General features: G+C 39.2%; 1 protein-coding gene across 7 annotated transcripts in view; it reads right to left on the reverse strand.

The window, feature by feature from the left end:
* Positions 1-15,093, reverse strand: part of sh3kbp1.S (SH3-domain kinase binding protein 1 S homeolog) — a 203,439-nt gene that overhangs the window by 78,044 nt on the left and 110,302 nt on the right. The gene's annotated exons all lie outside the window — the stretch shown is intronic.

Raw genomic sequence — 15,093 nt, forward strand, 5'->3', positions numbered from 1 at the left:
TTTATTATGGACCCTGGTTGGCTGTACACAAAGGCTGAACTCCATTAACATATCATAGAAAGGCAGTTATGGTAGACTATTTTGGCTATTACAAGGCTAATGCTTGGTTTCATTCAGCTCTGTAGAATTTATATGATCACAATATCCACTCCAACATCATTACTTATATACGTATGAGCATGGCATTAGGAAGATTTACATTAGGAGATATATATTTCAGTTCACTTTTATAGTGTGGGAAAACGATTCAGATAAATGATGCATGAAGCATAAAATAGCTCTGCTACTTATTGACACTGAATTAGAATGATGTTGAGAATAACTTTTTTTTATTTCAAAAATGGATTTATGAAATGATGTCAACAAAACATAATAACTATGCTATTTCACTTGTCATATAAAATCAAGGGGAAAACATTCATTCATATTTATATTCAAGAAAAAAAGGTGAATTATACATTTGCCATATCAGGTGTTGTTCTTAGGTAGCCGAGTAGTTATGAGGCCTTATGTACAACACACACAGCTCCCTGTTTTGCTGAATTCTGCATGTCACTCCATAATTATACCTTTAGAGGTGCCCCTTGTTCTAAATACACTACTACCTGCTTCAGCAGAATTGCATTCTGTGGTGGGTGGTAGATGTTATTGCATTTATCATATTTGGAACTTCATTTGCAGTTCCATTGTTGAAAAAGCAAGAATTTAAAAAACAAGACCCTATAGACCAAGATGGCAGTTGAACCATGCAATGCTTGCAGTAATAACTTCTCAGATACCATGTCAGAGGGAACTCACGGAAATCCTCACGGCCTAACCTACTAAAGCATGAAGGCTGACATTAATTGGGTGCATTATCAGGAAAATGTCTCACCACTGCAAGTCAAATGATAAGGGCCACTTTACAGAATGTCAGAAAATTCAAAATAATTCAAAAGAACTGGTATAACCTTACTGTCATGCCTTGTCTATAGAGATCTGTGTATTTGAGATCAATTACAAGTATATGAATCTGAGGTTATTATCCCTGTCCTTCTGAATTTTAACCTTCTGAAGGTTAACTAAATCTCAATAAATAATTTGGCTACAAATGCTTTAAGGCTGGAATATGTGCCTCCAAATATGCCCCCTAGTTAATCTTTTTGACTGCTAATTTACAGCGCTTGCTCTGGACCACATAGGCTAATAAACTAATAACGATATAAGGAAGCTTACTCTCTCCAAAAGATCAACTTATATTAAACACAGTAGAGCTAATTTACAACCCATGGAGCAGTTTGCAAAACTATTATTCATCACTAAAGCATTTGGGTGTTTATGGGTTTTAATTTTAAATCTACAGCATTGCTGGATTATAGACTGTAAGCCCTACGGGGTAGGGTCCTCTAGCCTTTTGTTTCCTTGACACTGAGCACTTAATCTGCATTGTAATTATATTTTATAATATATGTGAATTGTATTCTAATAATGCACTTATTGTTACTTTTTATTCTGACCCCTTGTTTGTTACTACTAATTTATTGTTTTGTTGTACAGTGCTTTGCCCTCAAGGAGCGCTTTACAAATAAAAATATACATACATATACATAGAGTGTTTATGTTACAGGGTTGATTAGTACTTTTTCTGCTAACCACAAACATCACACTGTAGTTAATGCAGGCGGCCGCATGCATCTGATCTGATTAATTAGTAATCCAGAATTTTTTTTTTCGACAAACCCAAAAGGGTATCTTATACAAAGTGCATCTTGCAGGGCAAGCAACCTCAATACTCTAAAAAGCACAAATCTCTTGATCAAAACACAGAAGCATAGGATATTTTATCATAAAATTCCAGTTCGTTTGTTCACAGTGTATATATGGAGCACATAGGGTATGAAGGGTTATTGAAGAAAATACTTGTGTATGCCATTTATTTTTGAATCTACAAGTCTAAGGGGGTTATTTATTAAAATCCGAATCCAAATCCTGATTTTTTAAATAAAAAAAGTCCGACCAAACTAGAATCCTTGAAAAAATCTGATTGGGAAAAACCTTTACAAATTGTCTTGTGAAAAAGCAAAAAAATTCTAGTTTTTGCGGAAAAACCAGCGTCAAACCCAGAAAACTCTGAACATGTTAAAACATCTACAAATAGTTAAAGGGGACACCTGCCATTGACTTTTACATGAATTTCGCAGGTTTTCGGATTCGGACATGGAACAGATTCAGGGCATAATAAATCGCGAAAAATTACTACAATTTTTTGGGGTTTTCAGTGACTAGATTTACACCGTAAAGCAATAGTGCCTTAATTAATAAACCCCTAATTTGTAAAAAAATTATGCCAAATTTATGCCTAATTCTGTACATGCCAAAGATTTTACAATTTCAATTTGAGACCTTAAACAATAGGTCAATAAAAAATTTAATGGATCTCTTGGGCTCAGTGAGTGAACTGTGAAGAGATACATGGATGTTGACTTAATCCTAAAGTCAAGTATAAATCTAGAACCGCTGGTTTAAAGAGGCAAAATGGACCCTTTTTTGGATACATTATCATTATTTCATTGTTACAGTTTATGTGCTATGATGATTCCTTATTCTTCCTCCTTCTTCTCGCGAGGGGTTGGTTCCCTTAGGGCACACTTCTTTACTGGGGCCTTATACTTCCAGGCTGTCTAGCAGCATCCACCCTTTATAACAGGTGGAAAACACAGAGGAAGAGCAATGTTCTCTAGTGATGTTCTAGTCAGCCTGAAACTCACAAGACCCACAACACGTGTCTGGAGGGTCGGGCCATACAATTGTCATTACACGCTTTTAAGCCCCACAATCCTGTCTGTCTGCTTCTTATGAAACAACAGCCCTGCTATGATGCTTTGGTTCTCTGCTCATGACTCCCTGCTGGGTGCCTTGCGTGGGGCCACAAGCAAATTGTGTTACTTTTCACACCACCAAGTGTTAAACTTTGTGCTTTTCTCTCTTTATTTCACAACATGTTTTGGATATAAATATCCTTCATCAGGTGCTGATGAAGGATATTTATATCCGAAACATTTTGCTGCTATCTGGTTACCTTCCCATTGTTCTGTTGTTAGGCTGCTGGGGGGGAGGGGTGATGTCACTCCAACTTGCAGTAAAGAGTGATTGAAGTTTAGGTACATCCCACGCATAGCTGACATGGAGATGGCCAGGGAAAAGGGAAAATTACATCATACTTACCGTGATTTTCCTTTCCTGACCACCCTCCATGTCAGCAAGTTTATTCCCACCCTTACTGTAGTTTAACCTGGCAGCTTGTTACTTGACAACTGTGTAGGGGAGTGGGGAGGCTTTAAAGTCTTTGGGAGGGGAGTTTCTTCTGTCTGGGGTCAAGGGGAGGAGCTTACCCACGCGTAGCTGACATGGAGGATGGCCAGGAAAGGAAAATCATGGTAAGTATGATGTCATTTTCCCTTTTACTATTCAGTAAATACCTTAATGATTCCAGTTACACCACACAGTTCTTTTAAATGGGTTATTCACCTTTAAATTAACTTGTAGCATGATGTAAAGAGTGATAGTCTAAGACAATTTCCAGTTGGCTTTCATTTTCTATCATTAGTGGTTTTTGAGTTATTTAGCTTTTTATTCAGCGGCTCTCCAGTTTGCAATTTCAGCAATCTGGTTGTGAGGCTCAAAATTACCTAGGATAGGTAAACCTTTAAAATAAGTGAATGCAAAATTGATGAGGGTGCTTTTCTAAGCACTTTTGCAATATATATTCTTTATTTTATTTATTTTTAATTCCAAGATATTACGAGATACATGTACTGTTAATATGAATGATTTTTTTATTAGGGATGCACTGAATCCAGGATTGGGTTCGGTATTCGGCCAGGCTTCAGCCATTTTTAGCAGGATTCGGATTCGGCCGAATCCTTGTGCCTGGCCGAACCGAATCCTTAAAATCATGTGACTTTTCGTCACAAAACAAGGAAGTAAAAAAAATTTTTTGCTGCGCATTTCGGGTGCAGCTTTCTTTTTCCCTCCCCCTCACTGATTTGCATATGCAAATTTGGATTCGATTCAGTATTCAGCCGAATCTTTCACAAAGGATTTGGGGGTTCGGCCGAATCCAGAAAAGTGGATTCGGTGCATCCCTATTTTTTTTTTCAACAGTGCCACCTGCTGGTCAGTTTCCCACCATTCTGACCACCAAGTAGTCAAGGAAGTTGTCAGGAGAAAGAAAGAGGCTGCTCTGATGTTCTTCTGCTAAGGAAAAAAACTTAAAAACCTTTCTCACATCTTTCCTAAGCAGAAGAACATCAGAACAGCCTCTTTCTTTCTCCTGACAACTTCCTTGTCTACTTGGTGGTCAGACTGGTGGGAAACTGGTGCTGTTGTAACACAATTCATTCATATTAACAGTACATGTATCCCTTAATATCTTGGAATTAAAAATAAAGTGAATGCACATTACAAAAGTGCTTAGAATAGCCCCCTCATCTATTTTAAATTTACTTATTTTAAAAGGTTTACTTATCCTAACGTGAACCACCCCTTTAATGGAAAGGTCTTGGGGGAAACAATGAAAGATGCATAGTACAAAGTAGCAATAACAATAAATTAGAAGCCTTACAGAGTTATGAATGCAGCCGTGGCATTAGGCTAATGTCTCACATAGTGGATCTTAGATTCTTGATGTTCCTGCACCCAGATACATTGCATTGACCTGGGTGAATGGTGGATTTTGGTGCAAAAAGCAAAAACGCATGATTCTGCTACTTGTGCCATTAGCCTTAACAAAAGGATACCAGGGGCTACCACAACTTCCCACCACCACCAACACCATGGATACCCACCCCCATTAGTGCATCTGCCCACTACCACCTACAACTGTGGATACCCCCCACCATCACCCTCACACCTGCAGATCCCCCTTCTCTACTCACACCTGTGGATCCTTACTCCACCTTCACTCATGGCTCCACCCAACACCTGCAAACATAGAGTTTCTACAGCCCATATGAGGGCTTGCATCCCTTGCCAATGAAACTGACTGGAATGACAAACTGCAGGTTGTGCACTGGATAACAGCACAGGTTGTGGCTTTGCATTGGACCTACTTTCTCTGGACCCCCAGAACTATACTAACCGATTATAATACATAATGTACCCCCTGCTGCATTTTATACAGATTTATGCATTTTTTTTCCATTTACAAATTTACATATGCCCATGAGAGTTTTATGTTGCCTTGTTCCACAACATTTGTTTTCTTAACACTCATTCTTAAATAAATAAACATTTTGAAAATATGCAATCATTTATGTGAAGCGCAATTCCTCTCAATCTTAAACTCAACCTGCTTTTAGTTTTAACAAACCATTTATTTATTGCTATAATGGGCAATATATTAAAAAAAAAAAAACAACATTACGATTTCCAGAAAACGATCATTTATTTCTCAGAGGAAATGTGCAAACAATTAAAATGCTTTTCACACAATGAATAAGTCTAGCGCTGTTTGTGTTTTTAAGCCCATTTGCAAAACCACTTAATAAAGGGAAATAAGTTGCCGCTGTGGGATGAAGAAAGAAATGCTTTATTTTTGGCACATATGAGAAAGAAATGAGTGTAAATGAGTATCTTGGTGATTGGTAACTTTTACTCCGCACCCTGTACAGCAGCACAGTTGCAATAATTTGACGTACTACCTGAAGTGCAGATTTTATTCTTTGTGCGACAAACGTTTGTTCGTGTCAGCCTGCCGATCTACAATTGTTCAGATTAAATAAGTAAGAAAAATAACAATATAACAATAACAATATCAGCTGGCCATTAATTAACAGACAGCAATCGTACAAAAGTTGTGTCCGACAAATAGTAGGGCTTAGAAGACCCCAGCAAGTAATCCTTTGCTAAGTGAGCTAACCCTTAAAGGAATAGTTCAGTGTGAAAATAAAAACTGTGTAAATAGATAGGCTGTGCAAAATAAAAAATGTTTCTAATATAGTTAGTTAGCTATTTACCCAGTTTTTTATTTTTACACTGAACAATTCCTTTAAAGGGATACTGTCATGGGATAAAATGTTTTTTTCAAAACACATCAGTTAATAGTGCTGCTCCAGCAGAATTCTGCACTGAAATCCGTTTCTCAAAAGAGCAAACAGATTTTTTTATATTTGATTTTGAATCTGACATGCGCTAGACATATTGTCAATTTCCCAGCTGCCCCCAGTCATATCACTTGTGCTCTGATTAACTTCAGTCACTCTTTACTGCTGTACTGCAAGTTGGAGTGATATCACCCCCCTCCTTTTCCTCCCCAGCAGCCTAACAAAAGAACAATGGGAAGGTAAACAGATAACAGCTCCCTAAAACAAGATAACAGCTGCCTGGTAGATTTAACAACAACACTCAATAGTAAAATCCAGGTCCCACTGCGTCACATTCAGTTTCATTGAGTAGGAGAAAGAACAGCCTGTCAGAAAGCAGTTCCATCCTAAAATGCTGGCTCTTTCTGAAAGTACATGACCAGGCAAAATGACCTGAGATGGTGCCTACACACCAATATTCCAACTAAAAAAAATACACCTGCTGGTTCAGGAATTAAATTTTATATTGTAGAGTGAATTATTTGCAGTGTAAACAGTGTAATCTAGAAATAAAAACTACATCATAAAAATCATGACAGAATCCTTGCTGTTATACTAAGCTTTGCATTTTCTGCCTGTTGCTGACCTGTGCTTATATTTTTTGACTGTGAACCTTTGCTGCCTGCCTCTGACCCTTGCTTTGAAATTGACTACAGATTTTGCCTGCTGATTTGATACTTTGCTCAACTTCACTTCTCCGTGCGAGCTGATACTACGCACTCCTGCCACTACTCTTCTGAGCCACCCTGTTCTCACTTCCAGGAGGTGTTCCCCGTGTGGGAGGTGTAGGAGAGACTTCTCATCTTCACCGGCTCCAATTGCCTATCCTGACATACATACAGAGATCTTATCAGTTGCCAATAAAAATCTTTAAACCTGTCCGATCGACTAAATGCCCGATCCCCATGGCACACAAAATGTCGGGACACTCCACGCATATGAATCTACATTTCCTACGACTATATCTTTGCATCTATGGCCAGCTTAAGCTTGCTCTGCACCCCATCATCAGGAAAATCATTTATAAATTGGGACAATTAGAAGGTATGGATTTAGTGATTTCCATCTACTGTTGCCAGACATCCAGAATTTACAATGGGTTCTTTGAACAGGATTGTTGTAAAGATGATGAAACCCCCTTTATCTTTGGTTACCGTGGAATGATTACAGACCTTGAACTGCAACAATACACCCAGTAAATATCATGAACTGCAAGAAAAACAACTTACTACAAATTAATTTGCTTACAATGATATGTATCTTGCCAACCAGTGCTGAATATGCTATGTTCAATGTTAAAGTGAATGTAATAAAAACAAAAAAGGGGGGGAAAGGACAGTTAGATGGAAAGGGATAGTAGGAATAGGCAGCGCCGATTCTTACCTAAGGGCCGTCTGAGATGGCTTCTGTAACGCAAGTGCGCTCTCTCGCATTAGTAAAGCCGAATTTCCGGTTTAAAAACCGGAAATTCGGCTCTTAAAGGTACCAGGAGCGGCTTTTTGCAGCCCCTGGAAACCTCTCTGGCATTGCCACCTGAGGCGAGCGTCTCAGCTCGCCTCATTGGTGGCGCGCCCCTGGGAATAGGAGTGAAAGGATACAATAGGATTCCCCGTTTTCTTCACAACTCAGGAATGAACAACATATGATATATGACTCAACATATTTTAATTATTGAAGATTAAGTACTTTCACAGCAACCAGGGGTGTAATAACAGCGTGCTGCCCCATCCCCCTCGCCAGAAAAATATTCGGAGGGCCTGGCGCGCATAGGGTAGGGACTCCTAGTAACAGTAGGGCTAACCAATTGAAAATTGAGCTAAAGAAGCTTAATCACATATTCAGAAATATTGATCCCCGTGATTTCTGATTTGTGTGGCTTTACCTTCTAGCCTGGATAACTATAAAGCTCGGAAAGGAGAGAAAACAGGGTAGGGATGCCTGGTTAGGGTCAGCAATAGGTCCACAGCATAAAGGCTAATCATATATACTTTGCCTCCCTTGCACTTATAGCCTGATATATAAGCGTTGAAGCGAATCATGTGTGCTTGCCGTGCGAACAATAAAGGTGACATAGGGCAGCCTTAGAGAACAACTCTTTTAATGGAAGTTTCTTGTAGAAAAGAATGAATGTTTGAATTAACTTGAATTTTAAATAGAATGATACATTATCTGTCATTTTATACTGAAGAGCAGAATGGTCCATAATTCTTCTGTATGAGTGAATATTGAACCATACTACACTGCTGCCTTTTAAACTGGCAAATTTAAACTGAATACATCAGTGAGTTGTGTTTTCCTCCTTTATATAAACTGTATTTTCTGTTTATAGGAAATTCTTCCAGTTGCATTGTTACATCATACTGGGGCAGCTTCCTTAAATAAAGCTTTAATGTGCAACTTGCAAGGGTTTGGAGATGTCAGGAAGCTATATACGTTTTGCTGTAGATAAGATATGTCCCATTTCTTTGTTTATAGCCATTCTTTTTATTATGGACTTTTATGGGATTGATATTGTCAGTGGCACAAAATGAACAATAAAGGTTTATGATTACATCTCGCTTTCCTTCCTGTGATTGATTTGGCCTAAATGCAGAATCTAAATTCATGGGAGTCAGGTGATTTTATCTACTTCCTTCCTGTCAATAAGAAATCATTCATGTTATGTGATTGAGGTACCATTCAAACTGTTTTTTAACAACAAGCACAGGGTAAAGCAAGGGATTCTGTACCTGACATTCTATTTAGAACTAAGCAAAAAAACATTCCAGGATGTGGCAAACTGCGTTTAAAAGAAATGATGTAAATTCACAAAAATGGCAGTTTGTAAATGACTCCCTCACTGTGTTTGCAGAGATGCTGAAATTCAAGTTTAATTATAGCAACAAGAAACAAAAGGACTGGTGGGTAGAAACAGTGGCAGTGACCCCCAAACTGTGTGGATCCCCCTTGCTTGGCAAATAATGTAGTGCAAGTGGATAGGCTCAACTTACGGCTTGTTAGGGATAAATGTAAGACTTGGGTGATTTTTAATGATATCCCTCAATAACTATAGCTGGATGACAGTTACGCCTATGTTGAGGTACTTGTGTCCCTGTTATGAGCTTAGGGGTGCCAGGCAAATATGGGAGTTTGAACCCAAAGAGTCGGAAAACCTCTGGACTAATTACAATAATTAATAAAACAACATGGCAGATGAGATGGGACCTGTTCAATTAATCAGAAAGAGGGGTGAAAAATGCACAGAGGTATTTTTGTGCAGTCTTTGAATCAGTTTATACATTATGTGCTGTCTATTATGTATAGATGATAGTGGGGGAAAGCTGTGCATAGGATTATTGAAATAAATGGGTGGAGGGAAATGGAAAGAATGCATTGTGAAAAGAATGTGAAATATTTGTATTTGTGTTGTAAGGACTAGTGATGTGCGGGTCAGGGTTTCCCAGCCCAGGGTTTTTTTCCAGCCAACCCTAACCCGCCCTGCTATGACCCGCGTCCGCCCGCACCCGTTTCCGGGGGTCCTTTTATAGACCCACGCCGCTGATGACGTCACAATGATGTCACAAAAGGGGTGGGGTGAGCAGAAGCGAAACTATAAAACCGGAACCCGGAAGTCGGATGCCGGCATTTGAAGGTGGCGGGCAGGGAGAGCAGGAGAAGAACTCAACCCACCCGCCATCCGCAAGGAGCACTGCAAGGAGCACTGCAAGGTATCGGGTCGGCCCACACATCACTAGTAAGGACAGAGGGCTGTTAAGTTTCCAATTCAGCCTTGGGCGTTTTGTGCGTTAAACACAGCATGAGCTACAATCCATGCAACTTTAATGCAGAACCAGGCAGCCACTGGCCACTGAACTGTGCAAGGGCTAATCAAATGTTTTTTATTGGTTGCTATGGGTTACTTCCCTAAAGTAAAATTTACTCCACGTTGCACAGTCTGCAAAAATGATCCAACCTCCACTTGCTCTCAACAATTCACCTGTGATATCCTTTGTATGGAATATGGATGCGGATATCATGAATTTGCATTAGTCACTTCTTATGTATCTGTAGCCTTTCCAAGACAGCTGAAAAGGATTCCGTAACCTTGTAGTCAGCATTTTCACTTGTTGTGTGCCTCATTGTGTAAAGCTATAGTGCAGCTGCAATACAATCTGGGGAAGTACTTGTGAGCAGAGCAGAATTAATGAAGAACAAAAAGATTGTAGCCACCCTTTCACTTTAATAGAGGTTCCTACAAAAAAAGGTCTGTGAAGCTAATCCATTCTGCTTGTTTACTTCCCAACTTGGGGTTATATTTATCAAAAAGTGAAGTTAGAGATTGCCAAAGAGTGAAATTCTGCCACTCTCCATTCATTTCTATAGGATCTTAAAAAGGCATTTTTATCAAAGGATGAACTTTCACTTTCACCCATTGATAAATACTCTTTTAAAAACCCCATAGAAATGAATGGAGAGTGGCAGAATTTCACTCTAGAGGACTGTGACTATCTCTAACTTCACTTTTTTGATAAATATACGCCTTGGGGGTAGATTCACTAAAGGGCGAATTATCTACAGCGACCGCTACCCACACATCTCACCAAATCGGTAGGCGCAAATTCGCTACGAATACGCTAATTCACTAATATGCGATGTTGGGCCCTGGAGTGACTTTTCACTAGTGTTACTTCAGCAGTGCGAGCATTTTATAGCACTAGTGTTTGTTAGGTCAATTTGCATACGGCGGGTAATTTAAAGTTGTATGGACTTCTTTATTAGAAATGTTGATGCTAATGCTTAAGAGAGTTAATATAACACCCTAGACATGAGCCCACTGTAAAATACATGTTACATATGTTATGAAATGTCTGGAGAAAACCGGTTACCCAAAAAAAAGTTTGTCAGGACTTTTGCAGGCAGTTCTGCTTCAAAAAAGGAAAAGTCGCCAGTGTTTTTGGAACTTTAATGCATTTTCTGCACAAAAGATATGATGTAAGTGACAGAAGATTGAGGAAGATCTAGCTTCTTTTAAGCACTTCGCCTGGTCTGAGGTGGCGAAGTTAACTCTGGCGAAATAGGTAACGTTCAGTAAAATCCGCACATTAGTGAATTTGCAGAGTAGCACCCGTTCGGCAGAGTGAAAAGTCGCCTGGCGATAGAGGGCGAAGAGAAGAGCTCAACCTCTACCCACCTGTGACCCACAAAAGGTGCACCGAGGGTGGGCCGAGGGTATCGGCCCAGGCCAGCACATTATTATTCCCGATTCACCCATGAAGGACTTCAATCCCGTTTAACACATTGCACAGTAACAGAAGATCAATTTCCCATAAATGCATCCATCTCTCCCTCAAAACAAGAAAACAAGACCATGAGCCTGCGCATTGCAAATTACCCAGAAAATTGTGCATACACATTATAATGCAGTAACAGTACTTATGTTCCCATTGCGGGAAGGGGAAATATTTGAGCAAGTGCAGACATCCGCCCATCTTAGAAAAGAAAACTGAAATATGGCAGTACAGTACAGCCCAATGCCATGTTCATTTTCTATTGTCAGTATCCTTTGGAGCTGTGACAGCTCTGCTATCGCCCCCTGCCCCGTCAGATGCTTTTCGCACAGCACTTTACATAAATAACAGCAATCTAGGCACCCAACCTAGTCATAAATTATATATTCTGCCACTAGGTGGTGCAGCAGTGGGTGCTAATAGCAAAAGCAGCTAAAACCCTTGAAATATGGCATTGTTGCAAAGGTTTTGGATATCATCCATTTCTAATAACTCATACTAACCAATTAAAGGATACTATTTACCGCTCTCTAGATTGGTTGCCATGGGCAACTAGAACTGGTGCAAGCATCTCGCTTTTTATAACATTACCCCATAACTGCAAACAGCGCACCCCATCATTTCACAATATCGAAGAATCTTAATATAACAGAGGGGAAAAAATCCAATATCTATTCCATATTCTGGTCTGGAGGTAAGTCAAATATTAAAAGTTTAGTAGCAATATAGGATTTGTGTGGGATATCTCTAGAGAGGTAATTCCTGTTATTGCTTGGTGAGAGCTGCAAATGCAAATAAAAAGACTGACATTATTATCTGTGGCAGACAGAAGAAATGCAACAGGCTGAGTCTGACTTCTGTATTTATCATGTTCCAGTGTAAATAGTTTTTTGCCTCGACTGATTGATCTACAGGTTACACTGCGGCCGGCAGCATCCTTCCTAATCAACTTACTGGTAAATATCGTTAAGGCCTTTCAAGTTTAGGTAAACCTTAATTTCCCATAAACTTCAGCTGATTTTGCCTTGAAAAATAATAGGAATACCAACAGCCACTGCTGATATGAGATGTACAGGTACGGGACCTGATATTCAGAATGCTCGGCACCTCTTAACCAAAATGCTTGGGGTTTTTCCATATAATGGATATTTCACAAATTTTGATCTTCATACCTTAATTCAGAAAATGATATCAACAGTAAATAAACCCAATAGGTTGGTTTTGCTTCCAGTAAGGACTAATTGTATCTTATTTTGGATCAAGTTAATTTAGTGAATACAGCCTTTCTGTAATATGGAGTTTTCTGGATTATGGGGTTCCAGAGAACCAATCCCATACCTGTATGACTTATGACTTACAGCTACTGGTAGGAGAATACTATATTAACATGGCATCAAAATGGCATTTTTCAGTGTCTATTAAATTCTATTTAGGCCTGTCACCAGAATCCCACTTTTTCATCTGGGGCCCAGTAAAAGTGTAACATTTTTGGCCCATGAAATATATAGCTTTTCAGGGCCTTAACAATAATGGGGATCCTACGGCTGTACCATCTGTCCCCTTGATTGCTCAGCAGAACATTTTGAATTCTGTGATCTACCTCCCCTAATTTGCCCCCAAATTACCAAATGTGTCATGAGGCCTTTGGTAGAAGGCCAGTGCTGTCTAGTCTGTTGCACTCCAATAGTATGCAGAAACAAAAGCATTGAGCTCACACCCCTGGGTATATACCGTTTGTGGTATCAGGTGCAGTACTGGAAGACCCATACTTGCTTCAAAGGTCTAAAATCTTATGAAGAAAATGGCAGCAGTATGCTGAAAATGTGAAGTAGTGTAAGGTCTATATAACCCCAAATTATACAGAAAAAAAGGCAACATTTCAGGTAGGGATGCACCGAATCCACTATTTTGGATTAGGCCAAATGCACAAATCCTTTGTGACAGATTCAGTTGAATACCGAAAGGAGTCCTGAATATACAAATTAGGTGTTGGAAGGGAAAAACTTTCTTGTTTTGTGATGAAAAGTCATGTGATTTCCTCCATGAACCTAATTAGCATATGCAAATTAGGATTCATATTCAGTTTAGCCAGGCTCAAGGATTCGGCCGAATCCGAATCCTGCAGAGAAAGGCCGAATCCTGGATTCGGTGCAACCCTAGTTTCGGTCCACCCGGGCTCTTTATCAAGCATTTCAGGAGTATGTGAACTAGTTCCAGTCCACACCCCCTGTACCATGGACTCAAAACAAAAGAAAAGTAAAAAGGATGTAGAAGTAAAGTTTTGGCCAGCCAGAAGTTAAACAAAGCGTTTCATTATTCTACTCTCCATTCTACGTTATTCTACTCTACTCTCTTCCTATATATTTATCTTTTTTCCCTATTAATAACATTGGGATCAACCATCATTTTTACAGGTCAGGCTGATAAAATACCGGCCAGGTGGCAACCCTATTTCTCCAGCATATATTATCCAAAAAAAGCTCCTACTATTTAAATGGACAACATGAGACACCAGTGAGTGGCACCGGCACTTATCGGACTGAAAAATGTTCCTAGTGAGTATTTTCCACTAACAGTATTGCTACAGTATGTCCAATTGGCCTAAAATGAGTCTATAACACCTTAGTAGGAGTTAGAGAATTTACCTCTTATTACTTCAACGGTACAAATACATCTTTGTAAAAATAAACCTGGTGTGTCCCTTTTTGCATGGTGTATAAAATAGCATTTTAACGTGGAAGAAATTGGATAGCTCTGAAAGAGGCCAGGAGGTCAGATACCAACTGATGTCAGTGAGCAAATGAAAGTGTAGAAGCCAGGCTCTCATTATTGCTGTGAGTGGGTGCTGTGCTTTGCTTTACATAGACTTTAAATAAACTCATTAAGCTGAAATATGTCTGCTTTGTGTCTTGTTACATTGTAGATCCTACTGATGGCATGCACTTAATGCTAGAGGGAGTACAGTTTTTGAATTGCTGCTTTCTATTGATTTGATCATATTCCCCATACACTGAATATATAATTTCCATTCAGGTTTTTTTTATATACTAGTCTGGATATTGGGAGCTTTAGGAACTTGTCTGCACACTAATATTGATTATGTGCTAATATACATTTTGCAAGGTTTTCACTGCAAATTTAGATGTGAGGTCAGTTTGGGAGGCTGGGGGTTGCCTTTTATAACCTTCCTTTAATCCCCGCTCATTCTCCTAAACATACACAGCTGAAGCGCTGGGGTGTTATCTTATATAACAATAGACACCAATGGTATAACTATCTATAGGCCCGGATCATGGGGTCTGCTGTTCTGTAGTGCCCCCTCCCCGGCCCCTCTCCTACCTTTAATATATATATATATATATATATATATATATATATATATCTATATATATATCTATATATATATAATCTCCTACCTTTTATATATATAATCAGGCATGGGCAGAGGGACTGTTAACATGACAAAGTTATGCCACTGTTAGACACATATCTGATGTTGTAGCAGGAGGGTTGCATTGTTAGTGCCTTCTGGCCTTGTTCTGCATAAAGACCCTCTATAGTTACCTGTGGCTCTTCTGTGTCTTCTGCACTCAGGTAAGTAACCATTTGTACATGACCCCAAAGATGTTGTAAACTACAAGCTTTGAGGCCAGAAATTTGTAGAAATGCTGAATGTGTACTTTTCAAATATATGGTTTTCTAGG

The sequence above is a fragment of the Xenopus laevis genome, chromosome 2S (genome assembly GCF_017654675.1).
Source record: "Xenopus laevis strain J_2021 chromosome 2S, Xenopus_laevis_v10.1, whole genome shotgun sequence".
In the NCBI taxonomy this organism is placed as follows: Eukaryota; Metazoa; Chordata; class Amphibia; order Anura; family Pipidae; genus Xenopus; species Xenopus laevis.